The sequence below is a fragment of the Anoplopoma fimbria genome, chromosome 1 (assembly GCF_027596085.1).
Source record: "Anoplopoma fimbria isolate UVic2021 breed Golden Eagle Sablefish chromosome 1, Afim_UVic_2022, whole genome shotgun sequence".
In the NCBI taxonomy this organism is placed as follows: domain Eukaryota; kingdom Metazoa; phylum Chordata; class Actinopteri; order Perciformes; family Anoplopomatidae; genus Anoplopoma; species Anoplopoma fimbria.
This window is the reverse complement of record NC_072449.1, coordinates 7805177-7820905: the sequence shown is the minus strand read 5'-3', so window position 1 is coordinate 7820905 and position 15729 is coordinate 7805177. Positions and strand designations below refer to the sequence as shown.

Sequence of the window (15729 nt, the reverse complement as noted above, 5' to 3'; positions counted from 1 at the left end):
ATTCTGTAATGGAAAAGGGGTCAAGTGGAAAAACCATCGAAGACACGCACGACTACTGCGGCCCTAAAAAAAAAGTAATTTTTCCGCATATCATTTACGCCCAGTGCCAAAATGTGGTCAGTCACCAGAGCCAAACACTAATGACGAAGTTAAACTCCGGAACAAATATGAGAAGTAAGCCTTTCAACATCCAAATATAGACACTGAGGATTGTAACACAGAAACTAGAAACTAATTAAAGCCCGTCTGTGTGACGCACAGTGCCGTGCAAGCATCCAAGTCAACCACTTTCCCTTCAATATGCTGAGAGAGAGGGCGTTCACACAGACACAGAGCGTCTTCAAGCTCCTTCTGTCTCATTCCACATCACAATGGATCTGACCAAAGCCAGACGAAGCAACCCACTTCTGTCCTTGTGAAGTAAAGAGAGAAAAAAAAAAGAAAAAAAACTGGATCCGGACAAACAAAGGCTGTGCATAAAATAATAAATGAAAATCAAGCTTGGCTGAATTTATTGTGGCTCTGATGCTAGCTAAGGGGGCTGGTGTTTACATATGACACCTTGCTAGTCGTGACCCAAAATCTTACCTAAAAAAATAAACCAAGAAGTGGAATATCGGAGGTGGAAACCAAAATCTCATTCATATTTCAGTCACAGTCCCGAACACCGCCAGCATTACTTATTGATAACATTATGAAATAAGAAAAAAAGGCCCAATTTGGTAGGAAATGTGGAATATTGTTTGTTCATCTCTGATTTATAAGGTTATTATGATGTCCACACGTGATGAAAGAGTACAATCAAAGACCATTTCATAGTATAATTGAGGTGTCTGAAAAGTCTCCTTGATTGACTGTTGTAATAGTCTTAGACCATGTGTGCATACAATATCTTGATTTGTCGAGCTCCTAGCTAGACATTTCATCCCCTTAGGTTTTACCATCAAGCTGTTTCCGTGACATCTGAGTTACTGGGGGCACTCTTCCTTAATTAGAGCCTGAACCTGGTCCAGAGCCATCGCCTTCTTCTCCTTATGCATATTTCAAACACATCAGTGGAGGTGATGGCTCCGGGCACTCGCTGATTACCTCCCTATCATTTCTTTTAATTGCACCTAATGCCACTTAAGCGCTAATGGTTGCATACCTGGAGAAGGCTGACGACAAAAGGTGTTTATGAGGGGGAACATTAATTTGCCCCTTGATAAATACTTCCCTGTGAGAAAAGCCTGACAGGTGAGGAATTAAAGGTCTGTGAGTGTTGTAATCACGCCTCTTTGTGCACACTAATGAATGCACAGACTGATCCATTTCCCAATCTGCCCTCTGTTATGAAAAGGAGAGAAGGCCTCCCCCTGCAGCACTAGCTCGTGAGCCAAGCTAACACACATGTGTGATGTGCTGATTGGATTTGCCTTTAAATTATTCACTAATCTCCATCTACAACAAAAAAATGCCTCCTAAACAGGCTGCTGTACATTTTGGCATGATATATTGTTTGCATTTCAGTATTCAGTAATCAGTACTTCAAGGGGTGGAGGATTGGAGGTGGGGTCTGGCAGAGGTTTATACAGGTGGTTGAAAAGGGAACACAACACGCTGAAATGTGGGCTAAGATGTGAAATGAATTTTTGTATTCTTACTCTGACAGACCTGAAACAATTCAAAGCCAAGAAGCAAGTCATTTCTTCAGTTATACGACAAATAAAAAGCTGTGTAAACACTTTCCTGAGAGCATGTACTGTTTTTTTTTTTTTTTGTGCATGTGAATGGTGGCTGGCAGTTTAAGTCTTTTCATATGCCAATACACCACTGCTCAAAACAACAAAACTAACAACAAAGCTACAAAAGGCTGCCTCGCAAAACCCTGCAGGCGCAGTATCTGCAGCCTGTCAAGAGATGAGCATTGAATCCGCTGGTCTCTGGTACCTGAACGAATTGCTGAAAAGCAGCGCTCGCTGAGAGGAGCAATATCTCCAACATGCAGTACCGCCGATGACACACTGAGCCAAGTTTGAGATTTCAGTATACGGGTCACGTGCCCATATACTGAGAGCTGTCAGCGCAGTACACTCCAGTGTGTGCAAAAGCTTTGTGAGGGAGAGAGGTAAAAGGCAAACAACTGCCGAATACAAGATTACAGAGGAGTTTTTATCACAATATGAAAGTGAAGTGCCCTATATCATGTATTGTTATTTTTCAGAATATTTCATTTGATGATTAATAATGGATTACTAAATAGATGAGAGATACAGGACACCGTATAAAAACATGAGCATTTGCTAAAATATGAGTTGGGTTTCCAACATGCCAGCTATAAGTTGTACAAACAATTTGCACTGATGGTCATGCTCTCTAGCTTTTGGGAATAGGTAAAATGATGAAATATAAACAGAATTATATTGTGTTTACTTGTTGTACGTTAATGAGATATGCATCCTGTGTAAGATTATGTGCATGTGAATGCCAACAGCCAGTAAAAGGTCATGGTCTGATAGCAAATTCAAGCATTATAGCAAACTTGACATATGCTGATATCTGGAATGCCAAATCTCCCGCTGCTAATATTTGTTATTGCTTTTCTCGGAACAGTTTATAGTGACACTTTATACTTTAAATACATCTGGCTCAGGAGAAGGAGTGGGTTCTCCTCCATTCCGCATGTCATAGTGTCTTTGTACAGCGCCAGAAAAGAGCTCTATAAATGCAAGTCCATTTACCAAGTCCACATGTAGATAGCGTCTCCAGACTATGACTGTGGGTTGGAATTTGTTTGCATTAACTACCTTTCTTTCTATCTTTCCCAGAGCATCATGGGAATTCTTTGGGTCATTGTGGTCCTATATGCTGTGGGACCTCTGTCACTGCTCCACCAATCTATTTTCACTCTTTACCTCACTTTTCACCCCCTCTCTCCCCCAACCTATCAAACTGTACCAACCCCTCCATGTTCACTTTACACTCCACTGAGCCCGTGTCATCATTCTTACATATCTTGCCAGGTAGAATTGGCCTCCTTTTCTCCTTCCTGTTGTTCAACTGCTAAAAATAAAGCTCCCCTTTGCTGAGCTGCCATGAGGCTCCAGCCTGCTCTCAACGGAGCTTAAAACTTCACTCCCAGTCTACACTTTCAAGAGTCAGAAGCAGAGTTGTCTGATTATTCGAGTGCGGACTTACAATTATTATCTGTAGTACAGGGCTGATCTCAGTGTACTTAATAGTGAACGATATAGTTTAATTCAAGCAAAATGATGACCTTTGTGTAAGATATGTCAGACAGATACTTTAAATCTGCACTGAAAGTCCTAATTGTTTCATTACATTTTTATTATACTAATTAATTTGACAGGGACGGACTTATTAATTAACAGAAAAAAGAAAAACCTGTACATTTAATGAGCAAAACTTTGTTTTTGACTGTTATTACGTTGTTTGTTCTTTACACATGACGTATATAGTATATATTTTGTCCATCCTGGTGGGGTGATTCCACCTCAGTTGCTCTTCCATTGTTTTTTTGCCCAGTGAATAAAACATTTTTTTTGGGGTGGGTCATTATCCAGGTCAAAGAAAATAAAATGTTATATGTTGTACAGATTGTTCAGGATATGTGATATTGGGCTAAATAAATCAAATAGAACTGAACAGGTTACCTTCACTGTTAATCTAACCTTCCTTTACATTTTAAATTCATATCTTGATCCAGAGACAATGTGGGCTACTTTTGACTTAAGCCTACATCCCCCCAGACTCTTGCAAGTCTACCTAACAGTTTGCTCCAACGTATAAATCTAGAATGAAGTAAAGTCTCCCTCAGGGACAGTCTTTGTTAGCTCTTGTGGAAAAGTAGATCATAATATACATAAGATTATTGCTGTGAGTGAAAACTCTGCAGGCCATGTTCCAGTCTCCCCCTTAATCCACAGCACAACAACAGAACAGAGATCCAACCACACTTGGAAGCTTAAAGGCCAATATAACAGAATAGAGAACAAACAGGGATAATTTTTTTGATTTATAACGTAATCCACATGGACATAAATGCATCTTCTGTGAACTCAAGATCCACAGCACTTTGGGCAATAAAATACATTTAGACAAGCAGAGATACCTAGATTGCCCTCATAATTCAAGTCCAAAAGCCCTTCTGCTGATCATAGAACATGAACGAACACGACACGTTTGAGTGACTGCTTGGCGACTTTGCATGATTGTTTAGTGGGATCTAAAACAGGAACTCAAGAGCGAGACAATGCTTTGTTTGGGACGTTTTCAATAATGTATGGATGCCCTAAATTGTAGGCCAGATGGTTTCTCCCAGCACAGTCCTGTCTTGTTTCCGCTGTGACTACTGAACAGAGAGAAAGTGCTGAATGGTTCAGAAGCATGACTGGATTATTCAGTCGAATTAAAAAAGGTCATAATGCTTAGTCAGCGGAACTATGACTTTGGGAGGAATATTTGAAGAACTGTCCCCATGTTGAGACGTTGCTGACATTAGAAGAAAAAAAAAAAAAAAAAAAAAAAGCTCTGCATCACTTTGTGTTCTCAGCACATTCCCAGTAGAGATTAGTAATGGCCCTTGTAATGTCCACAATCTTTATTGTACATGAATTATACTTTCATAGGGACATTTATATTACACTTTTACAGTGGTTGTTTGGGGATGAGCATGCATTTTTGTTTCTGTATGTCCAGGAAATAGCCCTGATAGTAGCTCAAGTAGCTCTCCATCTATGCAAGAACAGCAGTGATTGTTAACACTCATCATAATACCTTTGAAACGTTACATTTTTTTGGGACGTCTGTAATTTCATTCCCACTCAGGAGAAACACTTTGATTTGTGGTTGAAAATCTATTCAGCCCAACTGTCACACATACCAGTGCAGGTGGTTGCTCACCTTGATCACTGGTGAAGTTCACCTGTGAGCAAGCACAGAGCAGATCCTTGTGTCTACACAGATGGGACTGGACAGATGGAGATTTTAACGGGGCAGCTGATGTCCTTGGGCAACGGAGAAATTTGAAGAGTCTTGTAGATGGAAAAGTAGGTAAGGCGCCCGTTTCAACCCACTATGTCAGAAGTAAAATATGACAAAAGAATAAAGATTATATGGATTTTCTGACTATTTATTACTGTATTTATTATCTATATTGGTATTGGTATATTTCAACATCCATTATAGTAGAATATATTGACAATTGAATAGCATTGCTATACAATTTTGTACATTACGGCTGTGGCACATGAGGTAGAGCGCTTGTCCCGGAACCACAAGGTTGGTGGTTCAAACCCCTCTATTGGCAACATGCCGAGGTGTCCTTGAGCAAGACACCTAACCCCAAGTTGCTCCCCGGGCGCTTCATTGCAGCCCACTGCTCCTCCGGGATGGGTCAAATGCAGAGAAATAATTTCCCCATTGTGGGACTAATAAAGGCTTAATTATTATTATTATTAATTATTATTATTATTACAGTCCCAAAAAGATGTAAAGTTTGTAATTTTGTGCGACCTATTGTCAACATTTCAACTAGCCAAACATTTAAGCTCATTGCACGACACTTGTTAAGATGCTAAACCTGTTAGCTTGCTCAGCATAATTATGTAATTAAACTGATAAAACCTGAGACAAGGGAATCTGAGATGCCCTAAAATGGCCACAAAACAGATAAAACTAATTTCCCTGCCTGCTTGCCTCAATAGTGGTAAGTTTCAAAGAATAGAGTACATTTGTGCCCTTTTTCCACCCGGCAAGTTTCTTTTTTGTCTTTCGTGCAGTACTCATTACAACCTCATTACAACCACTACCGTCACTATAGATGTTTAGTGTTGTTTCCATTTTAAGGAGCAGATATTCCCATTCAGACCGTTTACAATTAGGCAGCGGCAGATGTTAGGCGTCTTGGTTCAGGACTATTTAACATCATATATTGCTGATGGATGAGTCACAGTTTAGGACACACACATAATGTTCAAGAAACTGAATACGACGTCTTAGTCTACCCTGGAGCCTCAGATGTAAATATTCTTGCACCTCTTCACGGTGCAAGAATATGATTGATTTGACTTCCAACAGCAAGCTTTGACTTTGGCTGCCTGATCCTAAAGGGCCATGAGGTTGAGTGTGCTTAACCCAAGGAGCCTACCTCTTCATTTCTCCCCCTCTTATCTCTCCTCACTCAAGAGGTGATTACCTTCATCATTTTCATTTTTTTTTTTAGGGAGGGAATTTTTCCTCTGCAGCTCTCACCAAAAGGTTTCCTGACCTCTAAATGGCCATAGGACAGCCAAATCAAATCCCTTTGCCATAACTGGAACATAAAAATGAACCAGTGCTCTATTTTGGCGGTTCATCCTTTTTATAGTTTCCATTCCTCACCTGAAGCTTTATAAATCAATACACCAGGAGAACATGCTTTTAAAAAAACATTGCAGAAGGAATTATTTTGTTCGTGGAATTTAGTGGCATTGTTATTCGAATTATAACAGACTATGTATTGATTTCTTCCAGATATCCTCGCCAGTGTCTCAGCTACTTATGCTCTCTCATGTATGTGTGGACGCAGAGCCACATTAAAGCAGCATTGATTTTCCATTTTAAAAAGGACACAGCAAGGGGAGTCCATCGCCCTGCAGAATCTGCTTTAGTAGAAAAGCAGAGAGAAGCCTTGTCTGCTGGCAGGTGTCACTCACAGACACCTATTGTGTTTGTATTTCCAGGGACACGCTGCGACCGTTTTATGGAAAGTCAAACTTTGTTGCAGTTCGTGATAGAAAGTAAGCTAACAAGCTTAAGGACACATTTTGTTTATGCACTCCTCCGGCTAATTTCTCAGAGTGTTGTTTACTTAGTACATACACTTACAGAACACATTAGTGTGCCCATTGGCCAATGTCATTGGGGAGGCACTTAATATAACATTAAGGTTTATAAGCTGTCCACTGATGATATGCAATTACATATTTATTTGAAATATTTTCCTATTACTATGAAGAATTTCCTATTATTATAAAGAATACATATACATATATATATATATATATATATATATAATTATTGTTATATATTATTATTACAGTAATATTAGATTACTGTGCTGCACCTGTCTACCACAATACAAAAATATTTTATATTTTCATATTGTGTATATATCATCCCTGTGTTTCTAACTGTTCCATTCATTCATGTTTCAGATTTTTATTAGCTTGACTTTCTTTTTTATATATATCTAATGAGCAATTCTTATTGGTTCGAATCATCACTAATTGTTAAGAACCGGGACACCAAAGCTGCTTTGAAGAAAAATAACTTACCAAAATTCCTATTATGTATATTTATCAAATAAAAAACTATTAAAAATAAATAAAAATGAAAATAACACTAACAAAAAAATACTTGCTCACATTGGTCAGGGAGAGCGAACTACCATCACACCACAAGACTGCAGTGCAATGAATCACAGCAGTTAAGTGCTTTCTTTTACCCAATGTGTCAAACCAAAAAATGGATCCCGCAGGTGTAGTTATTGTAATTAGTTCGCTCAAAGCAACTGGAGGACAAAGCCTGCACTCTTGCCAGTGGGGGGTAAGGGTGAGTGAGAGGTAACGAAAGAGGAGCTGGCTTCCAAGTGTGGAAAGAGGGATTCGCTCAGACAAAGAGAAAGTGCCTCCATTTAAAGAAGCCCTCCCTCAACAACAACCCAAGGTGTTATGGTTCGCTGAACACATTCTCATTTCTCTGTCAACACAGAACTACCAATACCTGAAGGATGATTCTCTGGCCCCACTTTAGGACCACGGTGCAAAGGGGGGAAGGGAACACATTGTGACCTTAAACAAACAAGAGGGTGGTCTCATTTAGCCGCATATCAGAGGGAGCAGGTTTGTTTTACATTTACTAGATGAGTACTTTAATTACATCTGAGGAAGGTAAATATGTGTCTTCATGACTGCGTAAGAAGCTTGGCTGCACTTTTATATCAGAGCACTTCTAATCCCCATATTCACTTACAAATATGCAAACACAGTTAACGGCTTTTGGTGGTTCAGAGCAAAATGCGTCCGATAGCCGTTTGATTAGATAAATCGGAAGGTTAACAAAATGATCAAAAGGTATAAGAAGGAAAAAGAAATGTTACACAAAGTTATGTTTATGATTTACTGACTATTCTCAATTATTTTTTGGTTTATCTCTCGTGTGAAACGATGGGTACTTTCACCTCTTCAGATGTCAAATTTTCCTTAAAAAGTCACTATTTTATTAAAATAAATCCTCATGACAATTTTTGTTTACATTGAGATCATAATCTGTGATGACGGGCTAACAAGCAAATGTGACATCATTTGGAGTGTAATATGTTAAATGGACCATGATTATTTTAAGTAGAAAATATATTCTTAAACCTTTCTTAAAGCAATAATACGCCCTTTTGGGGAAATAAGCTAATTTGCTTTCTTGCCATAAGAGTTAGATGAAAAGGTCAATGCCACCATTATATAGTAGCTTGTTGCCAAACTTTTCCTATAAGCCACTAGAAGTCAAAAGTACACATTTTTATTAGTGTGTCAGATGAGTTAAGTTTTTCTAAGTTTGGGCCTTTGAGCACGGATAGATCCTCAGTATACAGAACGTTCCATCCAGAGCTGGGTGTACACGTCGTGATGCAAGGATAACACATTTAGTGGACATGCTGCTGCCTCTGTAACCCATTGTATTTCCCGGCTGCGTGCACATTTGGGAGCAGCTGATAGATTTAAGAAGGTCACCTTGGCTTGGAAGCCGTCACCTCTCTGCCGACCTGCCTGCCTCTCTTTCTAGTGAAGCAGCAGTCCTTCGAGTACGACTGATTAAGTGAGAGTGTGTAGCCTTTATCAGCTAACATACTCGTACAACCTCTCTGAAAGCCTCACACGAGCTGCCACTTCAACCCGCTACATCTCCATTGATAGACAATTAGCCGAGTGGGGAGGAGAATTTATCTCTGGGTTTGCCTTCACAAGACAATCATTTGCAAACTCAATTGAGTGAAACAAAAGGTTAATAGGTGTGTGGGAGGCAGAGCACATAAATAGTTTGCAAAGCAACTTGGCGGAAATGGATTCTCATGCGAGAGAGGGTTAACTAAATTTTCTCTTATGACGTAATGCGTGTCTCCCGGGCGCTAATCTTTATCAATACATCAGAAAGCCAGATGGCAGCGGGTCATCGTGGGAATAGAATAACTGACAGGCAGAAGAGCTCTTAAGACTGTAGAGAGATGGGGGCAGAATCACAGGGGCACAATGAATTAAACACCAGATGACCTTTAAAAAAACAACTAAAAATATAAACAGAATGTGTTAAATTGGTACAATGATGTCATCATTATTTATAGAATATAAAATATATCGTATTATTGTAATCAATTATATAAATTAAATCAGTATAATTATTGCTGAAACATGAAAAAAAACCCTGCATGCTTATGGATGTATACGTACATGATTATTAACATATGTTTACAGTTAATCTGAAATGTAATGTAAATGATGCTGCATCTATTATGGAGAATTTCCCAGTTTTTGAAAGAGCACTGAATTGTTTTTTGGACATATTCGTGGAAGCTGTGTCAATTCATTCTTCTTCATTCTTTTTTTATCAAAACTGTCCAAATAATTTGCGGTGTGTGTCTTTTTGAAAATATCACATTCACATTTGTAGCCCAAGACCTCAGATGAAAAACAAAACAAAAAAATAAAATCTCTACTTTTAAAGCCTCTATTACACAGAGAAACAGTACTTTTTTTTTATATCAAAAATGTCCTATTATACGCACATCGTCTCAAATCAGCCGTGTATTTGCTGTCTTGAACACAACACACACCGTTCCTCCAGTGAAGGCATGACTTGAATCACTCACTCAGTGAGTCCCTGACTCCCTGGCTGCATGTTCGCCTACCGAGAGCTCAACTGAACTGAGAAACAAGCAAATTGTTTCAGGAAGTGATTCAGCCGAGTTCGTTCACCCAAAAGATTTGTTCCTTTAACGAATCATTCTGGAACGATCCACCACAGCCCTGTAGCAAGATGATACAAGATATTTTTCCCCGACAAATGTCCTCTTGAGATTTGACTTGTGATTTAAGTCATGCTAATAATTGTGTTTCACTCAGGGGGTTCAAGCTAGTTAGCCTAACTTTCGTGCTTCCCATTCAACGTTAGGGTTTTTAACCTCAGCACTCTGTGAGTCACTCGGTATTTTGAACCACTGCACAGAACAACATGTCCAGGCACAGTCACGGAGCGACATACGGAGAGCTCCAATCACAGATGGGACTGACAGCAACATACAAATGATACAGTATTGAGGAGCAGAAAGAGCCAATGCCACAATGCGGAAGAGCATGAAGCTTCACCGTCTGTCACAGTGGAAGACTTCCAGTGTGTTGATGCGTGTTCTGCGCGCTCCACTCGGTCAGCATTTCAGCACAGTCTTATCTAAAAATACTTGACATTTTCGAAAGAGTAAAGCAAATTCGCAAACAAAAACAGAGCCTGTGTGTCTCCACCGGGATGGGGTAATCCCTGGACATCTGTTTGTGAGGCGCCCTGAGAGATTGGCCCGTGGAGAAGAAAGCGCGGCCGTTTATTTTGGCCGGTGCCTCGCTTGAGACGATGACAAGTAATGTCCCGCACAGAGCAGTGAGAGCTGGTTGGGTTAATGGCAGTGAAAGCAATTACAGAGAACAAGGAGACCCGGTAGGCATGGCAACTCTCATGATACCGCTTCCCCCCCAAAAAAAAAAATTAAATCTTGCCTTGTAGATATATATACACATCCAGGAAAGGGACTGGTTCAAAGACATATGAAGGCAACTAAGAATGACTTTGTCTCCGTCTTTGTCACGCACACATGGGAGCACACAAAAGAAAAATGCAGGCACAGAGGAAGAGGCTGAGAAAAGACAGAGAGGTGCTTTTTTGTACACGCCACAGTGTTCTTTCACAAGTTGTGAGGCTGGGCTGTGCTAACACGGTAGGTTATGACAAAAGCCAAAACTTAAAGTCCAGACCGGAGGGAAGGAGATTTTCTGTTTACACTTACAGAAAGCCATGGTTCCCCTCAGTGTAAACTCTGCTATTTAGACCTGAATATATGTTACATTGTATCACAGTGACAGTTCAGCCTGAGTGAGCCTGGTGAGCTTCAGTACGTCTTCAACGGCAGGAAGGAATTACAAACAAGACGAGGCCCTGCGTGAAGGGGTTTGAGGGTAATGGGATGATATGCATTTAGGCTCGTTTTCAAATTTCATATGAAGAATAATAACATTCTTTCAGCTGAAGAATCTGTTTTATGAGTCAGATTGCAACAAAAGGGGGTAACACCATTTATTGAGTCAATTTGACCTTTTCAGTGGATGACATAAGTAATTGTGTTTTTTCATCAGATAATCAGTTAACTGGAGCAAATCACATTTTTATATTAATCTTTGCGACCTTGCCATTAACCTTGTCTACATTTTTCATCAGTCTATTAACGGGGATTTACCATTTGCTCATACTTGCAGGCATTTTGCTGTTTACTTGATGTTGCGAGCCAAGTTACACATTTACCATGGAGCCACGCCAACTGTTTGAGGCTATGTCGTTGTGTACACAACACTCATCTCACATTAATGAAGAGGAGGTGGAAGGAAAACTTATAATAAACGAATAAATTGAAAATATATATAAATATATTTTTATTATCCTGTCTTGTTTTGTCTATTACCTCTTATCGCAAAAAACATTTTCTGTCTTTCAATCCCAATGAAGACCAACCTGTGTTCTTCTACACTCTAGAGGTCAAATCATTTTTGATTTATTATAACACAAGCATTAGAGATTATTTCTAGCAATATGGGCTGCATGATATTCCACATAGTGGTCAAATGATTACAAAAACGCTCCACCTTGATAGAATAAACCTCTTCAAGAAGTACTACCCTGAGCCTTCCTCGTAGCACACTAGTTTATTGCACTTATTGTATTCGTATTAGTTTGTTGCACTTATTGTATTCGTATTAGTTTGTTTCTGCACTATACTTTTGCTCTGGTTTATGCTCTTAGATGCTTGTTTAAGAAAGGAGATGCACTTATGACTTCTGGTGACTAGTAGTTCTCTTTAATACCTATGTTGAATACACTTATTGTCAGTCGCTTTGGATAAAAGCATCTGCTAAATGACTAATGTAATGTAATAATATTCTAAATTGTATGCATCAATTTGACCCTCTGCCCTTTATAGACTTCCTTAATGTTAGGTAACAAGCGTAAAGCCAACATTTACTTTGGTTTCACACAGAACACGAAAGCTCCTGGGTGAAAGTCCTGTGTTTGTTTGACCCATCCACCACCACTCCCAAACTCCCTTAGTGGACTTTAGTGCATGTAAGGTAACTTTGATACCACGTAACTTTCAGTAATGGTCACTCGCTGTACAACATCAATTGCTCTGACCGGATGCAAAAAACGTCCACGTTCAAGGAATTAGAGGTTTGCATTTTTAGAGGAAAAATACCCCCAAAAAATCCTGAAAACTGAATGTTTAGTCATCTGTAACTTGATTTCAACCTCAGCCACATCATATTTTCCTGTTACAACATAATACCATTTGAAACTGCTGTGTATGTATGTGTGTTTGGTGGGGAGATCATAAATTATTCAACTCATGTCTGAGTGAGGGGGCTTAAGGTGAGAATAGAAGTTTGCAGTAAGGCGTGAGGCAGCAGATGAGATTGCTGATACTGGCAGGATATCACGGGGGCCTGTTGGGTGAGTGAGCTCAGGCATAAATAAATGCAAATGTTGGCTAAGTGCCCACAGAGGGAGCTAGCATCACACAGCTGGGCCAGCTTTGACTACCTGCCCAGGTACAGAGAGTACTATTCTATTTTCTACTGAAACACGTGCCAGAAAATCATTAATATGAGTCATGCTGACCCTTGGGTATCTGGAAAGGGTACATTTTCTGAGATCCAACACAACCCCCCACCACCACCACCACTTTTCAACATCTCTTTCTTCCTGATGCGTTTTTTTTCTACCTTCCTATCTTTGAGGCATTAGTGTTTACATCCAGACAGTCTTTTTCAATGAGGGCTGTAAATGAGCCAGTTACCTTATGGTGCTAAACAAGAACAACAAAACTGCACAAGCAGGGCAGAACACTCAAGATTAAAGTGAACATCATAATTGAAGCACACTGTTACGCTACATGCCTCTCTCTGATAGGATTCATGCCCTTTTATATTTAGTGAGAGGCATCAGCGGGGATAAGTGGGAGATCAGCGATTTCCCCCTACAGACAGTTTCCATTTAGCTCAGCCAAAAGCCAGTTAGAGACCACAATCCCACCACTGTGCAACCCATTTCCACTACTCATTCAGGGCAAATGGGGACCCCCGCCTCTCAGCGCCCACACAAGTGAGAAAATTACGTACTTGTTATAAACTACTGCCATTATAGCGTATCATTTATTCAATGGCACTTCATACAGTAGGCCTTGTCACCTGGAATCAAGGGGTCTCAGTAATAAACAAGAGCTGTTTGGGTGTTCAAGAGCAGACAAGGGGTTTGCATGCTGCATGCGTTTCACATGACCGTCAGATCAATACCTGACAGAGGTCAAATATACCCGTCTGATTTCCTAAAAAGAGATGACCTGCCCCTATAAAAAGTGACAGCAGAGAAGAGGGGGCGTACCTTATATCAGTGTTGTGATAAGGTCAGATTCTTTCCGACTGATTACTTCACACAAAGATCCCCGTTATTCACTTTTTGCCGGTCTCATGTGTATCAAAGTGCACGGACAAGAAGCTGCTAAGAGCCCTTTTCAGGCAAAGCCCTTCCTTCATTGGATCCCTGGCTCTCTCCGACCCTCCCACAGCCATCCTCTGAGGGATGACTGAAGGAGTGTTGGAGACAAGGTGTCTAGGAATTTTCAGGATCTTGTCAGGTCTGGGGATAGGGGGATGTATAGTCTACACCTGTCAACAGAGGTGCCAGCCATCATCGGCTTGCAGGAAATAGGATATGATAGGCGCATGGCCTAATATTGGGTGGTTTTTCCCCATAGTGGGCGCTGTTCGAGGAGAATGTCCAGACGGTTACTAATGACCCTTGTCTGCCACCAGCTCTGCCTTAGGGAACTGAAGAATGGTTTGGTCAGATGGTCCATAAGGAAAAAAAAAATGCAGGAAGTTGAGAAAAGAATAAAAAAGTGGAAAGTAAGTGTGGAGTTGCCCTCCCCTGCAGCAGTCAGTATCCTGCATTTTCACACTCGCAGGGAAAGACATGCTGTCAGTAACAAGATTTTTTTTCTCTGATTGTCTGACCATGAATTATTAATAGACACACCAGTTCTCTTGAGCCTTGGCACAGGCATATTCTGCTATTTTGTAAAGGTCCATCTTTTTGTTCGAGTCTTACATAGTCAAGCGGGAGTGATATTTTCTAAACAAGAAAAGACAATATCCTTGGATTTGATCCCCTCTGACTTACTGAGTTCTGTGTGTGTGTGTGTGTGTGTGTGTGTGTGTGTGTGTGTGTGTGTGTGTGTGTGTGTGTGTGTGTGTGTGTGTGTGTGTGTGTGTGTGTGTGTGTGTGTGTGTGTGTGTCCGGCCCATTAGATGGGCACTTACAGGACCAGTGGTTTCAATTAGGTCCACGGGTCAGCTCTCTCTGTTTTCACTGTCGATTTGCTGGGACTGACGAGCATGCACTTGTCAGTCATAACGCCGAAGTCCATCCACTAGAGCGTGTCTGGCTGGCTCCAGAACATCGGCTTGTCATTTCTCTCCAACTGGGGAACGAGAGGGAACAGAGAGGGAAAGGAGAGGGGATGAGTGGCAGAGAAGGAGAATGTATCATATCCTATTGTGAACTCTGCTGCAGATGTGACCAAATCCCTCCAAACACCATGACAATGTGCTTTATGTTTATCTGAAACTGTAAGGACAAAACCAGGATCTACATGAAAACGCTGGAGCTCTGGAGTAAATTAAATGGCAAGGATGAGTGGATGTGACAAAGCCATCATAAGAGATAAAGAAAAAGGGAGCATCGGGCATATATCTGATTTAATCAGAAGTGATACGCGAGCAATCCCTATGTTGGGTCTAAGAAATGGAAATGCAGATGGCAAGAACAGCACAACCAAGTCATCAGTCGTGGTCATCATTCGCAGACCTTGCCCTGAGGAGCAGGCCTAGGCAGTAACAATGTAGAAAATAAGGTTCTGACTCAGCATCAAGCCCTGATTCAAAGGGCAAATGCCATATTACAATAGTAAATTACTCCTTACTCTTTTGAACGGGCTATGAATTAATGATTGTACAAGGGGATTATTTGGAGGCATTTTTATGGCGGATTATTTCTTATAGTGCAATGCTATCCTGAGGCACCATTGCATCATGTAAGAGAAAGAACTGTCTCAGAATAACTAAAAATAACAGTTTTTATTATCATTTGGAAAATATTGTTGTATATATTCAGATTCTCCCAATGCTTTGTACCTGAGTAGGCCGTCATAAATAAGGCATGTTAAGGCATCCTTGCGATAAGAAATGAGTTGAATGTTTGCCGAATCCTTTTAACTACAGTTCACAGTTCTCATCGTCAGAAGATGATGTAGCTGCTTGAAATATTGTTCCACCAAGAAGAACCATGTTGCTTTTCAAGAAAGTTATGTGTCTGCATGTAAAG

At 40.4% G+C, this 15729-nt stretch overlaps 1 protein-coding gene across 1 annotated transcript in view; it reads right to left on the bottom strand.

Moving 5' to 3' along the window:
• clmpb (CXADR like membrane protein b) overlaps positions 1-14716 on the bottom strand; it is a 92276-nt gene extending 77560 nt beyond the window's left edge. Inside the window, exon 1 of the mRNA XM_054603160.1 lies at positions 14667-14716. The gene's annotated coding sequence lies outside the window, so the exon portion shown is untranslated. The remainder of the gene's footprint in view (positions 1-14666) is intronic.
• Between the last annotated feature and the right edge of the window lie 1013 nt (positions 14717-15729).